Source organism: Tursiops truncatus, chromosome 1 (assembly GCF_011762595.2).
Source record: "Tursiops truncatus isolate mTurTru1 chromosome 1, mTurTru1.mat.Y, whole genome shotgun sequence".
Lineage (NCBI taxonomy): Eukaryota > Metazoa > Chordata > Mammalia > Artiodactyla > Delphinidae > Tursiops > Tursiops truncatus.
In genome coordinates, this window is record NC_047034.1 from 53,286,952 (window position 1) to 53,308,805 (window position 21,854).

General features: G+C 42.8%; 1 long non-coding RNA gene across 1 annotated transcript in view; it reads right to left on the reverse strand.

Moving 5' to 3' along the window:
- Positions 1-20,393: 20,393 nt before the first annotated feature.
- LOC141279297 (uncharacterized) overlaps positions 20,394-21,854 on the reverse strand; it is an 88,674-nt gene continuing 87,213 nt past the window's right edge. The window contains exon 4 of the long non-coding RNA XR_012333265.1: positions 20,394-21,769. This is a non-coding gene — a long non-coding RNA (uncharacterized lncRNA). The remainder of the gene's footprint in view (positions 21,770-21,854) is intronic.

Sequence of the window (21,854 nt, forward strand, 5' to 3'; positions counted from 1 at the left end):
CACGCATGCCCTACATAGCTGTCACAAGCAAAACATCTTTCTCACAACCTGCTATTCTTTTCAGAGAAAGAAAAGAAAGTATTAGACAAAACGAGCAGGTGGCTGCTGCTTCACAACTTTTTGCCTTGTTTTCCTGACAGGTTGTTGCTAATGATGCTATTATTTTTCTTGTGAGTGGAGATACCCATGACAGTATAACCCCACAGGCTGCTATGATGAATTGTTAATTAGTTTAATTAGTGACGAGCCCTTCTTCCATCAACTTAGATTCTAACCTTATATGTTCCCACAGGGACTTAACGGTACTAGGTCCTAGGAAAGCGCTTGTCAGGAGACCTTCAAAATCAAAAGCACTAGATGAAATGAGTCCTTGGGGCTTCCTGCCCCCTCTTTCAAATAATAACAGGCAGCACTTACTCTGTGTCAGGCACTATGCAGGCACTTTATATGTGCATTTTCTCATTGATTCCTCATAAAAATCCAAAAAGCAAGAACTATTTTATCCCCAAAGCATATATGAGAAAACTGAGGCTCAGAGGAGTAACATCAATGTTTTTGAGGTCACAGGGCTAGTAAGTAACATAGCTGGAACTAAAATCCAGACCTGTCTGATCCCATTCTCGTGACTGCTATAGATGCTGTTTCTCTGGCCCTAATTCCACCCTCTCCCTCTGGCCTGGTGCTCTTCTCCACTCTCCGTGTCTCCCCTTAACATGCTCTCAGAAGAAACCCCAACACTAGCCCCTGGCTCTCTCATGTGCCTTTAGGCCACCGTGCTCCTTTCCCCAAGTTATGTGCATGTTATTCCTCAGTTCTCAGCAGAATTAGCTTAATTGTGAGGAAGAGCAATTCCTGAAGAATAGTAGATTAAGCCAGATGGAAGATTTTTAATTTAGGTCTTATGAAAATGAAATCTGGAGGTCAGCAAAATAGCATAGTATGGGCTCCCCAGTCATCAAGAATTGAGCTCCTTAACTCTCCTGTTGATCCACGATATCAACATGTTCTTCTGCCTCACAGTCCAATATGGCTACTTGAGTTCCAGCGATTACATCTACATTCCAGCCAGCAGTGTGGAGGAAAGGGGAAGAGGCCATGCTCCTTTCTTCCAACATTTTTTCTCATATTTTATGCTTTGACCCTTAACCTCTTTATTGCTTCATTCTCCCTGTTTTTCTCCACCCTGTGGCAAGCTGGTCCATTCCTCTCCACTCTCCACTTTTTATCACAACCTTCTACAATCTCCCTCTGAGCTTGAGAATGGAAACAGGAGTTATGAGGAATACGGTAAAGAGCAATTTTGGATGCTTTTGCAGCCCAACGAGCAAGACATTTGCAAAGGATTTCATTATAATTTCTAGCAGGACTCCCAGAGTAAATCATTTCCGTTCCAACTGTTTGTTAACCCTCCCTCTTCTCTTTCATTCTTCTTTCTAAATCACCCTAAAGCCACATCTCTTCATGTGTGCAGTTGAATCACGTGCAACAAAGCTTCAGGAGTCTCAGTCTTGGATGGCTACCCGTAAGAAAGCAGCTCTGAGTCTGAGAGCACTTGCTGCTCCCAGAGATTAGTTCCAGTGTGACGGCTGCTTCTCTCGGGCACACACCTGCTATAGACTCAGGTTCAGTTAAGCCACAGCACATGTTGAAATAGGCTTTCCTCAGTTAACAGTCCTAAGTAAAATAACCTCCTTCTAATTGTTAATCCATTCTATCTGATGAAGTCTTCAAATATCTTCAAAAGTGTTCCTTATTTTATTATTTTTACCATTTGACTTACACCTTAGGGTTGAGATGTTATTTTCAGAAAGCCCTAGGCAACATAACATCCCTAGAAAGGGATGCCCCATATAGGTTTACTTACACCAGATTGAGAATTTGTAGCACACATGCAGGAGGGAAGGAGCAGAAAGGCAATGCTTTGACAGGAATAAGAAAAGGTTTGAGGCGTGAAGCAAGTAATGAATGACTCCAAGGGAGGACGAAGGGCATGTAAAGAAGCAGTAACGGGGAGGGACTTCTCCGGCAGTACAGTGGTTAGGACTCTGTGCTCCCAATGCAGGAGGCATGTGTTCGATCCCCGCTCAGGGAACTAAGATCCCACACGCTGCACGGTGCAGCCAAAAAAATAAATAAATAAAAATACTTAATTTAAAAAAAAGCAGTAGTGAGGAATCAAATACAAATCTCACAAATCTGAGTTTGCCTCATTGTGAATCACCTATATTACTGCCATAAACAAATCTGTGTTAATCCCACTAGTTCAGAGGACACTGGGGTGAGCAGGGAAGCTTCTAGTCTGTCAGGTGTAGCCCCCCCTCCCCCCGCGACCAGGGGCTGGTGTTCAATACATGTGTGTGGAATCAAATGATTATGCTGATGCTGGGCACCAGAGATGGACACAAAAACAGAGGCCGAGGGGGATACAAGGAGCATGGAGCAGAAAGTCAGGCAAGGCCACAGAGAAAACATGACGTGGATGTCTGGATCACCTGCATGCGTGGCAGCAGCCAGAATTACGCTCCTGCTGCGTCTGAAGTATGAGGGTGATGCTGTGTTGACCCACGGCCAGGTGGGCACAGGAAGCTGGGTTGCCCTTCAGGCCCTTGGCCATCATTAAAGGTGAGTGCCCAGGAAGGGTCTGAACGTAAGACTTCCCCTAGCACACATTTGTCACCAGTGGCCAGGAGGAGAATCAAACAAACACCACCGAGAGTAAATCAGTCACTGTTTGAGCAGGTGCCCTTTTCCGAATGAAATTGCGTGTGTTATTTTTAATATCTCTTGTCCATCTGCTCCGGTTATTTCCTCTGACCCAAACTGGAAGGCTCCGTCGCGTTACCTGGACAGAGATTTGATCATGCAGTCACCTTCGCCGAGCTGCGGGGACGTGCTTGGCTCGTCTGATACACAAACCCCAGGAAGTATAAATAGAAATGTTGCTTTTATTTGTAGACTTAATGTTTATGGGGAAGCTGACTCAGAGGCATAAAAGCTTACCTCTTCCAATTCACCGAACTTTGGGCCCATAATTCTCGCAGTTCAGAAAATCAAATAGAGGTCAGCAATTTATGCCTAAGGTACCAGAGGTGGAGAGCCAGAGCAGGGCTATTAAACTCGGCAAATGTGCTTATGTGTTTTCAGTTTTCTTACGTTGTTTCTGCTGGGGTCTTCCACAACTAAATTGCTGCTGCTTTATGGACTGAAAAACCTCAGAGTGAGAGACAGCTTCTCTTTAGCACTTCTGCCAAAATGTCAGGGCCGGTCCTGAGCCCAGGCATTCCTTACCCAGGAGGTCTCTAGGGAGCCCAGTTCCCAAGATACAGATGTGCTACCATTAGCATCAACTTCAATCCACGCCCAAATGCACCAAAGGGCCAGCTCGTGTTCATTATGCATCCCATAAGATACCAAAGACTACTTACTTGATTTTATATTTGAAGATTTTTTTAACTGACTTGTGTACTTTCCACGCTTCAGTTGGAAAGAAGGTCCTGAGAATTAGTGTACAGAGAAACACTGACACCTAGAACCCTTAATCAAACTCAGATATTAGTTGTTTGTTAAACAACTAATCCTTGTAAGAAGCTCCCGGAAATTCTAGAAAGGAAAGCTGCTCAGTTACTCACTCTCCCTTATGATGGTAGAACAGTAACCAGTGTGCTTGAGACAATTAATTGAAAATCTAGATTCCTTGGGAAAACTTGAAAAGGGCAAATAACACTTCAAGAAATATTACCACTGCTATATTCCCAGCACCTAAAATAGGTTCTCAATAAATATTGATTGACTCTCTGGCTATAATTACATCTGTCTTTATACCATGCTTACAAACATTCTAAACATCCTAACGTCCAGACAGAGCCTTTTTCAGATTTCATCCTTTTTCAGAAAATCAGGCATCTGGCAGCCCTGGCCTTTGACACAATACACTGAAAACCAATGGTGGTGAACCTTGAACATCCACGGGGTCAAGTTGGACTAACTGACATCAACAGTAATACAGAGCTACTGGAAGCAGGCAGGATCCTAGTTGGATCTGGTCTGCCTGCCTGCTGCTAGGAACCATGTTGGTGTGAATACTCCTGTTTACATCGAAAGAGCTTCATATTTGCTTGGCAAACAATTCAATACAAATTAGAACACTCAGTTCTAGTTTGGCCTGGGAGCCTCAGGTAGACAGAGCTAAAACTTTGATCGTCTTTTATGAACTGCCAAAGTAGCCTAAGATATTGGGCCTAAGGAGACTTTTATGTGGTCATAGAATTGATTCTCCCAGTTGGAAGCAAGAAGGAGACATGCATGAAAGTGGAGAGAAAAAGAAAAGGAAAAAAAAATGACAAACTTCCTTAGCCCTATAAAATTTTGCATTCCAGTTGTTAGACCCTGCTTTTCATACCAATCCAATCAAAATATGTGAGAGGACACCATGAAATATAGACCCCTAATATAGAATCATGCACTTCCCCAACTCTTACAGTTTATGAATAAAGAAATTAAGATCCAGAGACCACTAAGCTATTTGGTGAAAGTATGAGTCTCAGCCTCTTCCTACCTACCACATGACAATTCAATGGGAAAAGGGAGAGTCTCCACAGCTCTCTTAAGATGTAGATGAGTCCTAAGCTTCGCAGATTTCATAACTCCTGACTTTAGACAGAATTCAACACCTGAGAAAAGAGTGAGGTTTTTATTTCTCTTAATTAGAATTGTCATTCCTAGGCCTGGCCGCCTCACATCACTGGGAGCTTCTTGTCTCCCAGGTCTTTGGGCAGCAGCAGGGACTACTGGTCCACATTCTAAGAGCAGGGAGCTCACCGGCCTCTGAGTACGGCTGAATTGTGAGCCTTACCTTCTTCATGCAGCCCATGCTACATGCCCACTTGCAAACATGAAAGAGAGAAGTTTCCAGAATGTGTGTGAAGTGATATTGTTGAGATTTTTAGCCAGTTCTGTGCATCAAGCATTGGAATCTCTCCAGCCCATTGGTATTACTTCTCCTGGCACTAAAGAGGGGATTAGAGAAGAAAAACTCTAAAGAAATATGGCACAGATGGCAAAAATCAGGGGAAAAAAAAAGAAAGAAAACTTGGCCTCAAGAGAAAGTAAGTAGCAACATGGATGCAAACATGCCGATAAAAAAGGCAAGTGGCCATCTTGCAGGGTTAAAAAAAAGCCTGGTGATGGATCACCAGGCCGGCAAATGTTCCACGGTATTGAAAACAGAGCTAGCCACAAAATCATTTTTTCTCCAGGTTTTTGTTTGGGTTGGAGAATGCAACATCAAGGGCACATTTGGAGGAGATGTGTGTGGTGAGGCAAGGCAGAGCACTAGCTCCTACAGCAGTTCTCTTGGGCTGATAGCTGCGCCCCTTCCCTCTTCCTTCCCCCATTACCCTCCCCTCATCCCAGGATAGAAGAAAATGCCGCACAACTTTATGTAACTGACATCCCCAGCACTTTGAAGTACGGACCTCGATGAATTCAGCAGCCAGGAGATCAGATCCAGCACATTCTCTGATTGACTGCTTTCCCTGGTTAACTGCAGGCTAGAAGCAGAGCCTTGGAGTGGGCTTCCACCCACAGGGAGCTGTGTCCTGACACTTGGATTAAGGTCAGAAAGATCAGTCTCTGGCTCCTTCTGAGACTTTCTGGGACACTCTTAGAATGAAATGGGCTGCTGGCCTTACTCTTTCACTTCAGTGTCTATTATCTGTTTTTTCCCACCCGATTTTCCTCAAACATATTCCATCAAATTAGCTTTTGTCCCAATTCCAAGTCACACTCTACGGAAAATCTAAAGATTTCCCTTGTCCTTTAATCCTCTGCACTGCATTTCATCAAGTATTTACAGAGTGCCTACTATGTGTAGATTGCTGTACTAGGTTATCTCAGAGATTATTTAAAAACAAAACCAAAAAAACAGCATAGTCTGTGTCCTGCCCTCAAGGAATCCTCTAGTAAGCAGAATGAGTTATTATGGCACGAAATCAATGCAGGGCATATTTAAATCAGGGTATCAAAAAGGAAGGATCAAGGAAGTCTTCATGGGAATTTGAAGCATGGCAGGATCTTGATAAGGGAGGTTGGAGAAAAGAGCCTTCCATGGAGTAGGCCCAGCAAAAGACACGTAGAGGTGGGAAAGCATGGAGAGCCCTGCTTGGCTGAAGCATGGGGTACATGGAAGACATCATGGGCTGTACTCCTGAAAAGGTAGGTTAGAGCTAAAGCCAGCAGTCTTGAAAGTAAGACTGAGAAATTTGGACTGGAAGGAAGGGATGCAGATGCTGTAGGCTAAATAAAATCAATCCAGTGAAACAAAGAAAAAGAGAGTTGTGAATGAGAGCACGTCCAAAAGTCTACTTGAATGAACAAATTGTTGTTTTCCTTTTCATTCAGTGTTTAGGGCCACTGTGCCTCCTAAGGTACTGTAGAATGGAAAGAAAACCAACATTTGGGCCAGACAGAGCTCTATTTCAAGCAGTGATTCTACCATTATTTAGCTCTGGTCCTTTGGGCAAGTCTTGTATAACTGATATGAGTTCTCTCTCACCTCCCAAGATATAAGAAACATCACATTGCCCTCTTTTTCGAAGCCAAATTGAATCTGCCTCTGGATCTTCACTAGCAAGAAAGAAATGTATTCTCTGTCATGCTGGGAGTGGAGGGAGGTCAGGGGATGAGCTGCCCCTCACAGGAATGTTCATGAATCTCAGAAGACTGGTGCATCCAGAGAACAGGGGGAAGGGCCTCTATTCTTTAGTCCATCTCAGCAAACTAAGTTCTTAACATCTGAGCCTTCAGGGTCCATTCGAATGTGGAAGGCTCCATTTCCCCCACACCATGCTTGACAGGATGATCTCCCCCTATAGATCCTCAAGCATGGTGGTAGTGACCAACTGTCCAGGTTTACCCAGGACTGAAGGGGTCTCCAGGATGCAAGGCTTTCAGTTTTAAAACCAGGAAAGTCCAGGGCAAATTAGGATGAATTGGCCACCCTGCCTGGCACTCTATGTCCAAACCAAAGGCGTTCACTTGTTTTCCCCCCACCCTGCCCCCATCAGAGGCTCTGGTCTACCCAGAGCTCTATCAGGGATCAGGATAGGGCCACCAGCCCTGAAAGAACATGCTACTACCTTCCCATCTATGTCTCAAAGCCAGTTCTACTTCTTTAAATCAAAGTACTAACCTGGGTAAGGGATTTCTTCTGAATAATTTGCAACTTCCTCTTTTTTTTTTTTTTTTCCGACGCTGAACCAAAAAGCCATCAAACAACTCCAGAGGCAAAGTTGTCCAGAAGTCTGAACATACAGGCTTGACCATTCTACCTGCAGGTGAGAGGAGGAAGGCATGAGGACAAAAGCAAAGGAACAAATTACCCTTTTAATCCTCTGAGATGAGTCAGTCATTAAGCCAAATACAACGTGTCCTGTAGAAACACAGCACACACAACGCACCAGGCACTGTGGTAGGTGCTCCGTGTACAGTGGGGAAAAGATGGCAGCCCTCTCCTCATCAAACTTACATTCTATCACTATCCTGAAACAAGAAAGAAGCAGAAAAAAGTGTCTCAAAAAATTATTCAGCTGCAAGTGACCTAGAAGAGCCTCCTGGAGCCATCATAGGGTCAGATGTAATAATGCTCGTAGAACCCTCACTACAGAGCCGCCACACAGGACGCTGCCCAGTACAGTCATGGGGGTACCTCCGACTTCCTGGACTTGCTATTTGAAGCTACAAACTGTTCCTCTTTGACACTTCCTTCAGTTTCTGCCAAACTCTTGCTACATTTCTGAAGAGTCTTTAGATTTACTGGGCTCCATTACCAGATTCATTTACATATGTCATCTCATGTTATTCCCATTTCACAGGGGAAGACTCTCTGGCTTAAAAAGCAGTTAGTTTAGGTTACACAATCAGACCAAGAGTGAGAATTTGAACCCATTTCTTCCAGCTCCAAGCCTGTGTTTTTCCTTATGTCACATTGCCCTCCTGGCAGCTCCTTTGAGAGACCTCTTTCCTTTGCCCACTGCTCTGGGGCTCTCAGGTCAGAGATTGGTGTTACAGCTGCAGAGGCTGTGGGTCAAAGGCAGGGCAGCTAGCTGTATTGGTCAGGGGAGGCTCGCGGCTATAAAAAATCATCTGAAAACCTTAGGACTGTCTGACAAGGATCCACCCAATTATTCAAGGCTGTTTCTGAATCTTCTAGGGCTTTTTTCATCTGCTGCATTCAGCCTGCCAATGGGAAAAGAGAAAAGGCCCAAAGGATAATCCTGGGGCTTCTTGATGGGCTAAGCTTGGAAGTGGGGTAATCAGCTTTGCCCATATTCTATTGGCCAGAACTCAGTCACATGGTCACATCTAACTACAAGGGATGCTGGGAAATGTAGTGTAGTGGTGTATCCATGAGGAAAAGGCAATGGGGTTTAGTGAACACAGAGCAGTCTTTGCTAGAGTGGGCAACAGCATTTGAATAGCAGCAATGTTCTGGGGATGATCAACTCTTGGAAACACTCCATCCACAAAATGGAGGACTCCAGAGACTGTTTTCTTTGCAGGGATGGTGCAAGGACTAGAGGAATGCATACAGAGCTCCAGAGCCAGTATAAACCCTTAGTCAACAGTCATGGAGGAGAAGCAGAGGGTATAATGAGACAAACATGACCCTGAGTTTCCCTCACCAGTTTTGGGTCACTGGGCAGGTTTATAATCTCTGTGAGCATGGAACACCATCTCCAAAGTATGGATCCCTGTAGCTAATCTATACTTGTGAGAATAAGAGGGAAGTTCATTTAAAATAAGAACTGCCTCAAAATCCCAAGATAAAGGGGTACCAATTTGCATTCAGAGAAAGAGGTAGTGAACATGCAATAAATACACTGTTGGTGTAAGACCAGAGAAGCACTAGGTGAATGCCTGCATTAAGAAGTGTAACTTTCAGAGAGACCAGTAGTTCCCTCCCAAAAGCTACCTGGGTAGACTCTCAATGGGCCTCTACTATTTGATCTATTTCTGGGTAATTGCCAATAGCTAGGATTTTAGAAGTTTTGATCTTATTTTAAAGAATAAGGCAGTGGTTCTCAAATCTGGTTGAGTATCAGAATCACCTGAGGAAGTTTTCAAAAATACAGAAGTAAGGCTCAGAAATTTGAACTGTTTCAAGTTTCCCAGATAATTCTGAAGTAGCCAGATTGGCACCGTTCCATTAACCACATTAAGAACCACTACCCTAATTTATTAAAAGAAATCCTAAACATCTTTTGATATACCCATTTATCTACCTTATAACCTGTTAAATAAAGCAGAATGCCACTCTAAAGTAGTATACCTTTCAGGGTGTTGAACAACACGAGCAAATGCACCATAATGTGAGCATAGACACTTTAAACTTGACAGACAAATGCTTGAATGAAGACATGGGGTGGGCCAGAAAGCAAAAGAGTTTTATTAGATTGAGTGATTGATTCATTCACTCATTCAACCAATCACTTCACAAATTATTATTGAGCCATATTGCCAGGTACTGTTCTAGGCTCTAAGAATATAAAAATAAATAAATAGTTCCTATATTTCCAGAAGATGGGGAAAGAAAAGCTACAACCAAGTTTGCTTCTTGAAAGTACCCACCACAATGCTTCTGAAATTAAAAGCCTGTAACATTTTATTAAGAGCCTATGCAGCTCTGTAAGAACAGACCAGAGGAAGAGGGGGAAGGAAGATGGCGGAAGAGTAAGACGCGGAGATCACCTTCCTCCCCACAGATACACCAGAAATACATCTACACGTGGAACAACTCCTACAGAGCACCTACTGAACGCTGGCAGAAGACCACCGACCTCCCAAAAGGCAAGAAACTCCCCACATACCTGGGTAGGGCAAAAGAAAAAAGAATAAACAGAGACAAAAGGATAGGGAGGGGACCTGCACCAGTGGGAGGGAGCCGTGAAGGAGGAAAGGTTTCTACACACCAGAAGCCCCTTCACGGGAGGAGACTGCGGGTGGCGGAGGGCAGGAGCTTCAGGGCCGCGGAGGAGAGCACAGCAACAGCGCTGCGGAGGGCAAAGCGGAGAGATTCCCGCACAGAGGATCGGTGCCGACCGGCACTCACCAGCCCGAGAGGCTTCTCTGCTCACCCGCCCGGGCGGGCGGGGCTGGGAGCTCAGGCTCGGCCAGCCTTCGGTCCAAGCGCAGGGAGAGACTGGTAGTGTGAACACAGCCTGAAGGGGTTAGTGCACCACGGCTAGCCGGGAGGGAGTCCGGGGAAAAGTCTGGACCTGCCGAAGAGGCAAGAGACTTTTTCTTCCTTCTTTGTTTCCTGGTGCGCGAGGAGAGGGGATTAAGGGCCCTGCTTAAAGGAGCTCCAGAGACGGGCGCGAGCCGCGACTAAAAGCGCGGACCCCAGAGATGGGCATGAGACGCTAAGGCTGCTGCTGCCGCCACCAAGAAGCCTGTGTGGGAGCACAGGTCACTATCCACACCTCCCCTCCCAGGGCCTGTGCAGCCGCCACCGCCAGGGTCCCAGGATCCAGGGACAACTTACCCGGGAGAACGCACGGCGCGCCTCAGGCTGGTGCAACGTCACGCCGGCGCGCCTCAGGCTGGTGCAACGTCACGCCGCCCTCTGCCGCCGCAGGTTCGCCCCGCCCTCCGTGCCCCTCCCCCGCCCCCGCCCGGCTTGAGTGAGCCAGAGCCCACGAATCAGCGGCTCCTTTAACCCCGTCCTGTCTGGGCGAAGAACATTCGCCCTCCACCCACCTACACGCAGAGGCGGGGCCAAATCCAAAGCCAAACCCCGGGAGCTGGGCGAACAAAGAAGAGAAAGGGAAATCTCTCCCAGCAGCCTCAGGAGCAGCGGATTAAATCTCCACAATCAACTTGATGTACCCTGCATCTGTGGAATACCTGAATAGACAGCGAATCATCCCAAATTGAGGAGGTGGGCTTTCAGAGCAAGATTTATTACTTTTTCCCCTTCTCCTCTTTTTCTGAGTGTGTATGTATACGCTTTTGTGTGAGATTTTGTCTGTATAGCTTTGCTTTCACCATTTGTCCTACGATTCTATCCGTCTGGTTTTTTTTTTTACTTTAAAAAATTTTTTCTTAATAATTATTTTTTTATTTTATTTTACCTTACTTTCTTTTCTTTCTTTTTATACTTCCTTTCTCCCTTCCTTCCTCCCTCCCTCTCTCTCTCTTTCTTTCTTTCTTTCTACTTTTTCTCCCTTTTATTCTGAGCCATGTGGATGAAAGGCTCTTGGGCTCCAGCCAGGAGTCAGTGCTGTGCCTCTGAGGTGGGAAAGCCAACTTCAGGACACTAGTCCACAAGAGACCTCCCAGCTCCACGTAATATCAAACGGAGAAACTCTCCCAGAGATCTCCATCTCAACACAAACACACAGCTTCACTCAACGACCAGCAAGCTACAGTGCTGAACACCCTATGCCAAACAACTAACAAGATAGGAACACAACCCCATCCATTAGCAGAGAGGCTGCCTAAAATCATAATAAGTCCACAGACACCCCAAAACACACCACCCGTGGACCTGCCCACCAGACAGACAAAATCCAGCCTCATCCACCAGAACACAGGCACTAGTCCCCTCCACCAGGAAGCCTACACAACCCACTGAACCAACTTTAGCTACTGGGGACAGACACCAAAAACAACGGGAACTACGAACCTGCAGCCTGCAAAAAGGAGACCCCAAACACGGTAAGATAAGCAAAATGAGAAGACAGAAAAACACACAGCAAATGAAGGAGCAAGATAAAAAACCAGACCTAACAAATGAAAAGGAAATAAGCAGTCTACCTGAAAGATAATTCAGAATAATGATAGTAAAGATGATCCAAAATCTTGGAAATAGAATAGAGAAAATGCAGGAAACATTTAACAAGGACCTAGAAGAACTAAAGATGAAACAAGCAACGATGAACAACACAATAGATGAAATTAAAAATACTCTACAAGTGATCAATAGCAGAATAACTGAGGCAGAAGAACGGATAAGTGACCTGGAAGATAAAATAGTGGAAATAACTACTGCAGAGCACAATAAAGAAAAAAGAATGTAAAGAACTGAGGACAGTCTCAGAGACCCCTGGGACAACATTAAACGCACCAACACATTCGAATTATAGGGGTTCCAGAAGAAGAGGAGAAAAAGGAAGGGACTGAGAAGATATTTGAAGAGATTATAGTTGAAAACTTCCCTAATATGGGAAAGGAAATAGTTAATCAAGTCCAGGAAGCACTGAGAGTCCCATACAGGATAAATTCAAGGAGAAACACGCCAAGACACATATTAATCAAACTGTCAAAAATTAAATACAAAGAATACATATTAAAAGCAGCAAGGGAAAAACAACAAATAACACACAAGGGAATCCCCATAAGGTTAGCAGCTGATCTTTCAGCAGAAACTCTGAAAGCCAGAAGGGACTGGCAGGACATATTTAAAGTGATGAAGGGGAAAAACCTACAATCAAGATTACTCTACCCAGCAAGGATCTCATTCAGATTTGATGGAGAAATTAAAACCTTTACAGACAAGCAACAGCTGAGAGAGTTCAGCACCACCAAACCACCTTTATGGCAAATGCTAAAGGATCTTCTCTAGGCAAGAAACACAAGAGAAGGAAAAGACCTATAATAACAAAAACAAAACAATTAAGAAAATGGGAATAGGAACATACATATCGATAATTACCTTAAATGTAAATGGGTTAAATGCTCCCACCAAAAGACACAGACTGGCTGAATGGATACAAAAACAAGACCCATATATATGCTGTCTACAACAGACCCACTTCAGACCTAGAGACACATACAGACTGAAAGTGAGGGCATGGAAAAAGATATTCCATGCAAATGGAAACCAAAAGAAAGCTGGAGTAGCAATTCTCATATCAGACGAAATATACTTTAAAATAAAGACTATTAGAAGAGACAAAGAAGGACACTACATAATGATCAAGGGATCTATCCAAGAAGAAGATATAACAATTGTAAATATTTATGCACCAAACATAGCAGCACCTCAACACATAAGGCAAATACTGACAACCATAAAAGGGGAAATTGACAGTAACACATTCATAGTAGGGGACTTTAACACCCCAATTTCACCAATGGAACAATCATCCAAAATGAAAATAAATAAGGAAACACAAGCTTTAATTGATACATTAAACAAGATGGACTTAATTAATATTTATAGGACATTCCATCCAAAAACAACAGAATACACAATTTTCTCTAGTGCTCATGGAACATTCTCCAGGATAGATCATATATTGGGTCACAAATCAAGCCTTGGTAAATTTAAGAAAATTGAAATTGTATCAAGTGTCTCTTCTGACCACAACGCAATGAGACTAGATATCAATTACAGGAAAAGATCCATAAAAAATACAAACACATGGAGGCTAAACAATACACTGCTTAATACTGAAGTGATCACTGAAGAAATCAAAGAGGAAATAAAAAAATACCTAGAAACAAATGACAATGGAGACACGACGACCCAAAACCTATGGGATGCAGCAAAAGCGGTTCTAAGAGAGAAGTTTATAGCAATACAATCCTACCTTAAGAAACAGGAAACATCTCAAATAAACAACATAACCTTGCACCTAATGCAATTAGAGAAAGAAGAACAAAAAAACCCAAAAAGTTAGCAGAAGGAAAGAAATCATAAAGATCAGATCAGAAATAAATGTAAAAGAATGAAGGCAACTATAGCAAAGATCAATAAAACTAAAAGCTGGTTCTTTGAGAAGGTAAACAAAATTGATAAACCATTAGCCAGACTCATCAAGAAAAAAAGGGAGAAGACTCAAATCAATAGAATTAGAAATGAAAAAGGAGAAGTAACTGACACTGCAGAAATACAAAAGATCATGAGTGATTACTACAAGCAACTCTATGCCAATAAAATGGACAACCTGGAAGAAATGGACAAATTCTTAGAAATGCACAACCTGCCAAGACTGAATCAGGAACAAATAGAAAATATGAACAGACCAACCACAAGCACTGAAATTGAAATTGTGATTAAAAATCTTCCAACAAACAAAAGCCCAGGACCAGATGGCTTCACAGGCGAATTCTATCAGACATTTAGAGAAGAGCTAATACCTATCCTTCTCAAACTCTTCCAAAATATAGCAGAGGGAGGAACACTCCCAAACTCATTCTATGAGGCCACAATCACCCTGATACCAAAACCAGACAAGGATGTCACAAAGAAAGAAAACTACAGGCCAGTATCACTGGTGAACATACATGCAAAAATCCTCAACAAAATACTAGCAAACAGAATCCAACAGCACATTAAAAGGATCATACACCATGATGAAGTGGGGTTTATTCCAAGAATGCAAGGATTCTTCAATATACACAAATCAATCAATGTGATACACCATGTTAACAAATTGAAAGAGAAAAACCATATGGTCATCTCAATAGATGCAGAGAAAGCTTTCAACAAAATTCAACACCCATTTATGATAAACACCCTGCAGAAAGTAGGCATAGAGGGAACTTTCCTCAACATAATAAAGGCCATATGTGACAAACCCACAGCCAACATCGTCCTCAATGGTGAAAAACTGTAAGCATTTCCACCAAGATCAGGAAAAAGACAAGGTTTCCCACTCTTACCACTCTTATTCAACATAGTTTTGGAAGTTTTAGCCACAGCAATCAGAGAAGAAAAGGAAATAAAAGGAATCCAAATCAGAAAAGAAGAAGTAAAGCTGTCCCTATTTGCAGGTGACATGATACTATACATAGAGGATCCTAAAGATGCCACCAGAAAACTACTAGAGCTAATCAATGAATTTGGTAAAGTAGCAGGATACAAAATTAATGCACAGAAATCTCGGGCATTCCTATACACTAATGATGAAAAATCTGAAAGTGAAATCAAGAAAACACTCCCATTTACCATTGCAACAAAAAGAATAAAATATCTAGAAATAAACCTACCTAAGGAGACAAAAGACCTGTATGCAGAAAATTATAAGACACTGATGAAAGAAATTAAAGATGATACAAATACATGGAGAGATATACTATGTTCTTGGATTGGAAGAATCAACATTGTGAAAATGACTCTACTACCCAAAGCAATCTACAGATTCAATGCAATCCCTATCAAACTACCACTGGCATTTTTCACAGAAGTAGAACAAAAAATTTCACAATTTGTATGGAAACACAAAAGACCCCGAATAGCCAAAGCAATGTTGAGAACGAAGAACGGAGCTGGAGGAATCAGGCTCCCTGACTTCAGACTATACTACAAAGCTACAGTAATCAAGACAGTATGGTACTGGCAAAAAAGCCAAAAGATAGATCAATGGAACAGCATAGAAAGCCCAGAGATAAACCCACGCACATATGGTCACCTTATCTTTGATAAAGGAGGCAGGAATGTACAGTGGAGAAAGGACAGCCTCTTCAATAAGTGGCGCTGGGAAAACTGGACAGGTACATGTAAAAGTATGAGATTAGATCACTCCCTAACACCACACACAAAAATAAGCTCAAAATGGATTAAAGACCTAAATGTAAGGCCAGAAACTATCAAACTCTTAGAGGAAAACATAGGCAGAACACTCTATGACATACCTCACAGCAAGATCCTTTATGACCCACCTCCTAGAGAAATGGAAATAAAAACAAAAATAAACAAATGGGACCTAATGAAACTTCGAAGCTTTTGCACAGTAAAGGAAACTATAAACAAGACCAAAAGACAACCCTCAGAATGGGAGAAAATATTTGCAAATGAAGCAACTGACAAAGGATTAATTTCCAAAATTTACAAGCAGCTCATGCAGTGCAATAATAAAAAAACAAACAACCCAATCCAAAAATGGGCAGAAGACCTAAAGAGATATTTCTCCAAAGAAGATATACAGGCTGCCATAAACACATGAAAGAATGCTCAACATCATTAATCATTAGAGAAATGCAAATCAAAACTACAATGAGATATCATCTCACAGCAGTCAGAATGGCCATCATCAAAAACTCTAGAAACAATAAATGCTGGAGAGGGTGTGGAGAAAAGGGAACACTCTTGCACTGCTGGTGGGAATGTGAATTGGTACAGCCACTATGGAGAACAGTATGGAGGTTCCTTAAAAAACTACAAATAGAACTACCATATGACCCAGCAATCCCACTACTGGGCATATACCCTGAGAAAACCAGAATTCAAAAAGAGTCATGTACCAAAATGTTCATTGCAGCTCTATTTATAATAGCCAGGAGATGGAAACAACCTAAGTGTCCATCATCGGATGAATGGATAAGGAAGATGTGGCACATATATACAATGGAATATTACTCAACCATAAAAAGAAACGAAATTGAGCTATTTGTAATGAGGTGGATGGACCTAGAGACTGTCATACAGAGTGAATTAAGTCAGAAAGAGAAAGACAAATACCGTATGCTAACACATATATATGGAATTTAAGAAAAAAAATGTTATGAAGAACCTAGGGTTAAGACAGGAATAAAGACACAGACCTACTAGAGAATGGACTTGAGGATATGGGGAGGGGGAAGGGTAAGCTGTGACAAAGTGAGAGAGTGGCATGGACATATGTACACTACCAAACATAAAATAGATAGCTAGTGGGAAGCAGCCGCATAGCACAGGGAGATCAGCTCGGTGCTTTGTGACCACCTAGAGGGGTGGGATAGGGAGGGTGGGAGGGAGGGAGACGCAAGAGGGAAGAGGTATGGGAACATATATGTACATGTATAACTGATTCACTTTGTAATAAAGCAGAAACTAACATACCATTGTAAAGCAATTATGCTCCAATAAAGATGTAAAGGGCCTCCCTGGTGGCGCAGTGGTTGAGAGCCCGTCTGCCGATGCAGGGGACACGGGTTCGTGCCCCGGTCCGGGAGGATCCCACATGCCGCGGAGCGGCTGGGCCCGTGAGCCATGGCCGCTGAGCCTGCGCGTCTGGAGCCTGTGCTCCACGACGGGAGAGGCCACAACAGTGAGAGGCCCGCGTACAGCAAAAAAAAAAAAAAAAAAAAAAAGATGTAAGAAAAGAAGAGACCATACTTCTGCTCTCTTAATCACACTTTACTGGAGGTAACTTGTGTACTCCATGGTGAATAGTCTCATTATTCATTGCAAAGAAGATAATACCATATAAAAGCCTACCTCCTCCAGGAAGCTATTCCTCAAAAATAATAGTTTTCTATAATATGTGTTGTATGTATTTCAGGTCGCTACCCTATCCTTGTGTATTTATTTTAATATTATCTCCCCTCCTTTATAGTGTCAACTGGTTATAATGCTATTTTCTTTTAAATATTTTCAAGAAAAAAAATCCATTCAAGTGTGCTAGACTTTGAGCTCTCTTTCCCATGACCTGTGTACCAGCTCATGAGAGCTAGCATGACAGCCTGATGCCTGCACTCTTGGCCACTGAGTGTTATTGCACCATACTGCAAACACTCCCCACCAGAAAGGGTGCTACCAATGCTACCCTGAGCTGAGTGTGTTCTGCAGAGGGTGTGGCTTATCCATCATATCCTCTATCTCTGCCATTTGTTCTATGGGGTGTTTTTGTTTTTGTCTTTGTTTTGCCACTTGGCTTGTGCGATCTTAGTTCCCCCAACCAGGGATTTAACCCGGGCCATAGCTGTGAAAGCTCCAAGTCATAACTGCTAGACTGCCAGGGAATTCCCCCGTTTGTTTTATGTTTATAGACCAACAGTTGTGACCCATGATAACTGAGAAAATGTCTCCAAATGATAGTACTAGAAAGAAAAACATGAAGAGTAACATGATGGATGTCAAAAGGTAGTTTTGTAAGAGCTTGAAAATTCTTCAGGAAAATGGTCATGGATGAGAAAAGGGAGGGTAAAAGTCAGCAGGCAAGAGACTGATGGGAGTCCTTAGACGTACCTAGGGGCCTAAACCATAACTGTCACCTCAGAGGACTGCCAGATGATTGTATGAATGGGGCCGAAGGAACACAGCAGGTCACAACTTCAAAGAATTTGGAGGGGAGTGAGAGCCATTTGTCAATGTACAAAAGAGGGAATGTAATTCCACAGGGACTGTGCCATAAATAACCCTTATGGCTCTGATTCAGTTAGAGCTCCCTTTTCCAAGAGGACATCAACACTGCCAAACTGGGTAGGTATGGTTCTTTTATTTCTCCTATCGAATCATAAGCTCTTTCAATAAGTGATTCCATGACTCAGTTATATTTGACCTCCTTAGGAGTCTACTATAGAGTCATGACAAAATTTTTTTAAATGAATGAATGGATTTCTAAATGAAACAGACCACTCACCATCTCTGACATGTCACTGTCATGAGTAATAGGGTCTCTAATAGGCTGATAACAAAAATCCCCACATAAGTTGGGGTTCTCTGGTTTATGCCTATTCATTATTGTCGAGTCTCTAGACCTCACTTTCACTCCCATCAAAGTCTCCCCAAAACGGAACATGGCACCCACCCAGAGAGTAGATTCAGAAATTCTTCCCTTCTCACCTAGGCAACATAGAAGAGTTTACACAAAGAAAGAAACACCTTAAAGGGAACCTAATGGGGCATTTCCTCCACCCTCTAAGAGGAAGGAAGGAGAGGCAAGGCAGTGAGTTGGGTATAGCCCAGGTTTATTACATTTGATTTTCCTTTCAGTCAACACTCGAGAGAAAGAGAGAGACCAACACTGGGTACCTTTGCAGGAAACTGCAGTGATTTTAGTAGGGTAGAAAGTGGAAGAGTGAAATGTTATTACTATAACAACTGACATCATAATTGCTCCTCAGAGGACAACCGTCTCTACTGAGTAAATACCTTGATAAGCGGCTTAGGTTGGAGGGTGAGTCACTAAGCATAATAAATAGATTGGTAGATATTCTATATGAGAAGATGAAAGAAATTTGTTTTGCTACTGAAACATGGAAGGGAGAGAGGAACCATGACATAGATTGAGGTTCAGACAATACTTGGAGTGATATTGCTTGTGAAAGTTCTCCAGTGGTGGGGCAAAGACATTTTTAAGAATGAGGATGGTCTCAGGTTCAATATGAAGTTTATATTGCTATACTTTAAAATCCTCCTCTTATATCCCCAAATTCCTTGTTAAAATCTACTAATCACAAAAAAAAAATTGCTTTTATGTGTAGAAATTGTGATAATTAAGAGAAGATTTAATGTTTAGGTTGATATTTTGTGACTTGAATTTCGTGTTTAGGTTGATATTATGTGAAACAGAAACAGCATAAAAGGGACAGTGAGATGACCCATAAAAGAAGCAAGAGTTTACAGCCAGGGCTAATGAGGAGACAATAATTTCCCTAGAAATTCATAGTAATTCTGAGGAGCATTTTGGTCTTTCACAGATGTGGAATTAGAACTTCAATCCAATCTTATGCAGATCTCAAGGAAAAAGAAGGGCCCAGCTAACATCAAGGCTACAGGCTGATAACAAGAATCTGTGTATAATGGCATTCTGTGGTTCATGCCTTTGCAGAATCTATAGATCTCACTTTCACTCCCCACAAAATCTCCCCAAATCTTTCTAGATGTTCCTCAGATACATTGCCCATGTATGCCAGAATAAGACTCTCTGCCACCACTTGGTGATCTTCACTTTTCCTCCTTCCCTGCTTGCCTCGTGGGAGTGCCTTCCTGCTGCCTGCACTACCTGGAAGCACTGGTGTTGCTTCCAGAGGCTGTCCCCTTCTCTCTTGACCAAAGGTGCTTTCCACTTAAGTCATTCTTTCTAAAGTGTGGAGATTCCACATGTTTTAGTTATCTATGACTGTGTAACAAACCACCCCAAAACTTAGTGGCTTAAAACAACGACTTATTATTTCTCATGATCCTGTGGATTGACTGAGCATCTTTTCTGCTTCGGGTGGTGGCAGGTGGAGCGCTAGGATGCTGGAAGATCAAAAATGGCCTCATTCACAATGGCTGGCAGTCAGTGCTGGCTGTGTAGGCTGGGAGCTCGGTTAGGGCTGGAGGCTGGAGGATTTGATTCCCCTCCAGCGGGTCTTACCCTGTAGTTTCTTGGGCTTCCTCACAACATGGTGGGTGAGTTCCAAGAAAAGTGAAAGGCAAAGCTGTAGATCTCTTAAGGCCTGATCTCAAAATTTATATAACCTCACCCCTGCAACATTCTATTGGTAAAATCTAAAGGGAGGAGAAATACATTCCACTTCTTGATGGGAGGAATAGTGCGGGAAAAAGAAAAGAAATAACAAAAAATTGCAGTCATCTTTAATCTACTACACCACGCTACTCTGCCATACACACACACACACACACACACACACACACACACACACACACACACACACACTACTGCTGTACAGTACTTCCTTACGTTGAATCTCAGAGCATACCTCTACTTCCAACCTCTTGCAGACAGTCTATATGAGAAATACTCATCTATTTCTATTGCCAGCACCCTAAGCCTTAGACACCAGAACAGGAGAGTCTGGCAGCAGGACCAATCTACTGAATCGATCCTTCCCTGCCAAGCAGTCTCCTTCTGCCTAAACTCCCTTGCTTTTCAGTCAACCACACTTCCTCTTTTGACCAGGCCATTTATCACAGGGATTGTGTATCCTTTTGAAGCTTTTATTTCATTGGCTTACTCAAAAAAACATTAGTTCACCTTAATCAGACATATGCATGTACCATCTTCAATAAGGGGCTAACTATGAAATGTCTCTGCTACTTATCCAGTATTGGCACAGATATGACAGGGTCTTCAAAGTGTTCATGATAGTCATATATCACTGAAAGTTCCCCAAATCTAACTCAGCACAGCAATTCAGCTCTCTGAAAGCGTGCCTGAGCCGCCTGAACCTGAACTACTTTAAAAAGACTCCCAGTGAGTCAAGTTCCTGAACTTAACTGAATTGGTGCAGTTCCAGAATTTTTTGGTGGTTTTGGGAAGCTAAGAGGGTGAAAAACCACAGATACCACCCCCCCAAACAAATCCCCAGTATGGTACAGTCTCTGATCAGCTTTGTGTCTGGATCCAAGGCAAGAAAAAATCCTAGGGGGGAAAATGTAGAAGAGAGAATTGGACAAGGAAGAAGAAGAGCGTAACATTTCTAATTCCCATCTTGTCACCAGCCTAGAAGAAGTCTAAAGCTGCTAACACTGCAAAAGAATGACTTTCCTCCTGCCCCCTCTTCAGGCAACTGAGATTCTGACCTGACCGACTGCTAAAACCTTGCCCCAAGGACAGTTACCAATTAAGCAAATTAAGCCAGAGATAAGGTAGTCTTCCCCCAGTCCACACTTCTGGATTCAAACTGCTCTGCTCCACCCTCACCTTACACAAGAAATGCAGTCAAGAAGAAGAGCACTTGATAACAGCCAAAGGGACAGTGAGTTTCTTCCCATTGTAGCTTCTAGCCAACTACTGACTTTCAGCTTCACTGTCTTGTTATGAATATTAAAAAGGAAAAGGTGCCATCGCAAGTGCAGGGAGTTGGTGATAAATTACTGTCTTGACTTACATTGATTAATTGCAATTCATTATCCAGACAGGTAATGGGCATTCATGTTGTTTCCACTTCCTGGAGATGATCAGTAGCCAAACCTTGTAAACAGCGAGATGGAAAAGCAGGAACAACTCAGGACAGTGAATGGTGGGTTGCTGAATGCTCTGTTTCATTAGTTTTTCCTCTCAACATCTCATGGAGAAGCAAATTTCTAATTCAGATGAAACTGGATCTTCATCTGAAAGCAGGAACAGCAAAATAAGTTTTTCTCTAATGAGAAAAATAGTGGAAAGGAGCACACAGTGTTGCATACTGTGCACCTT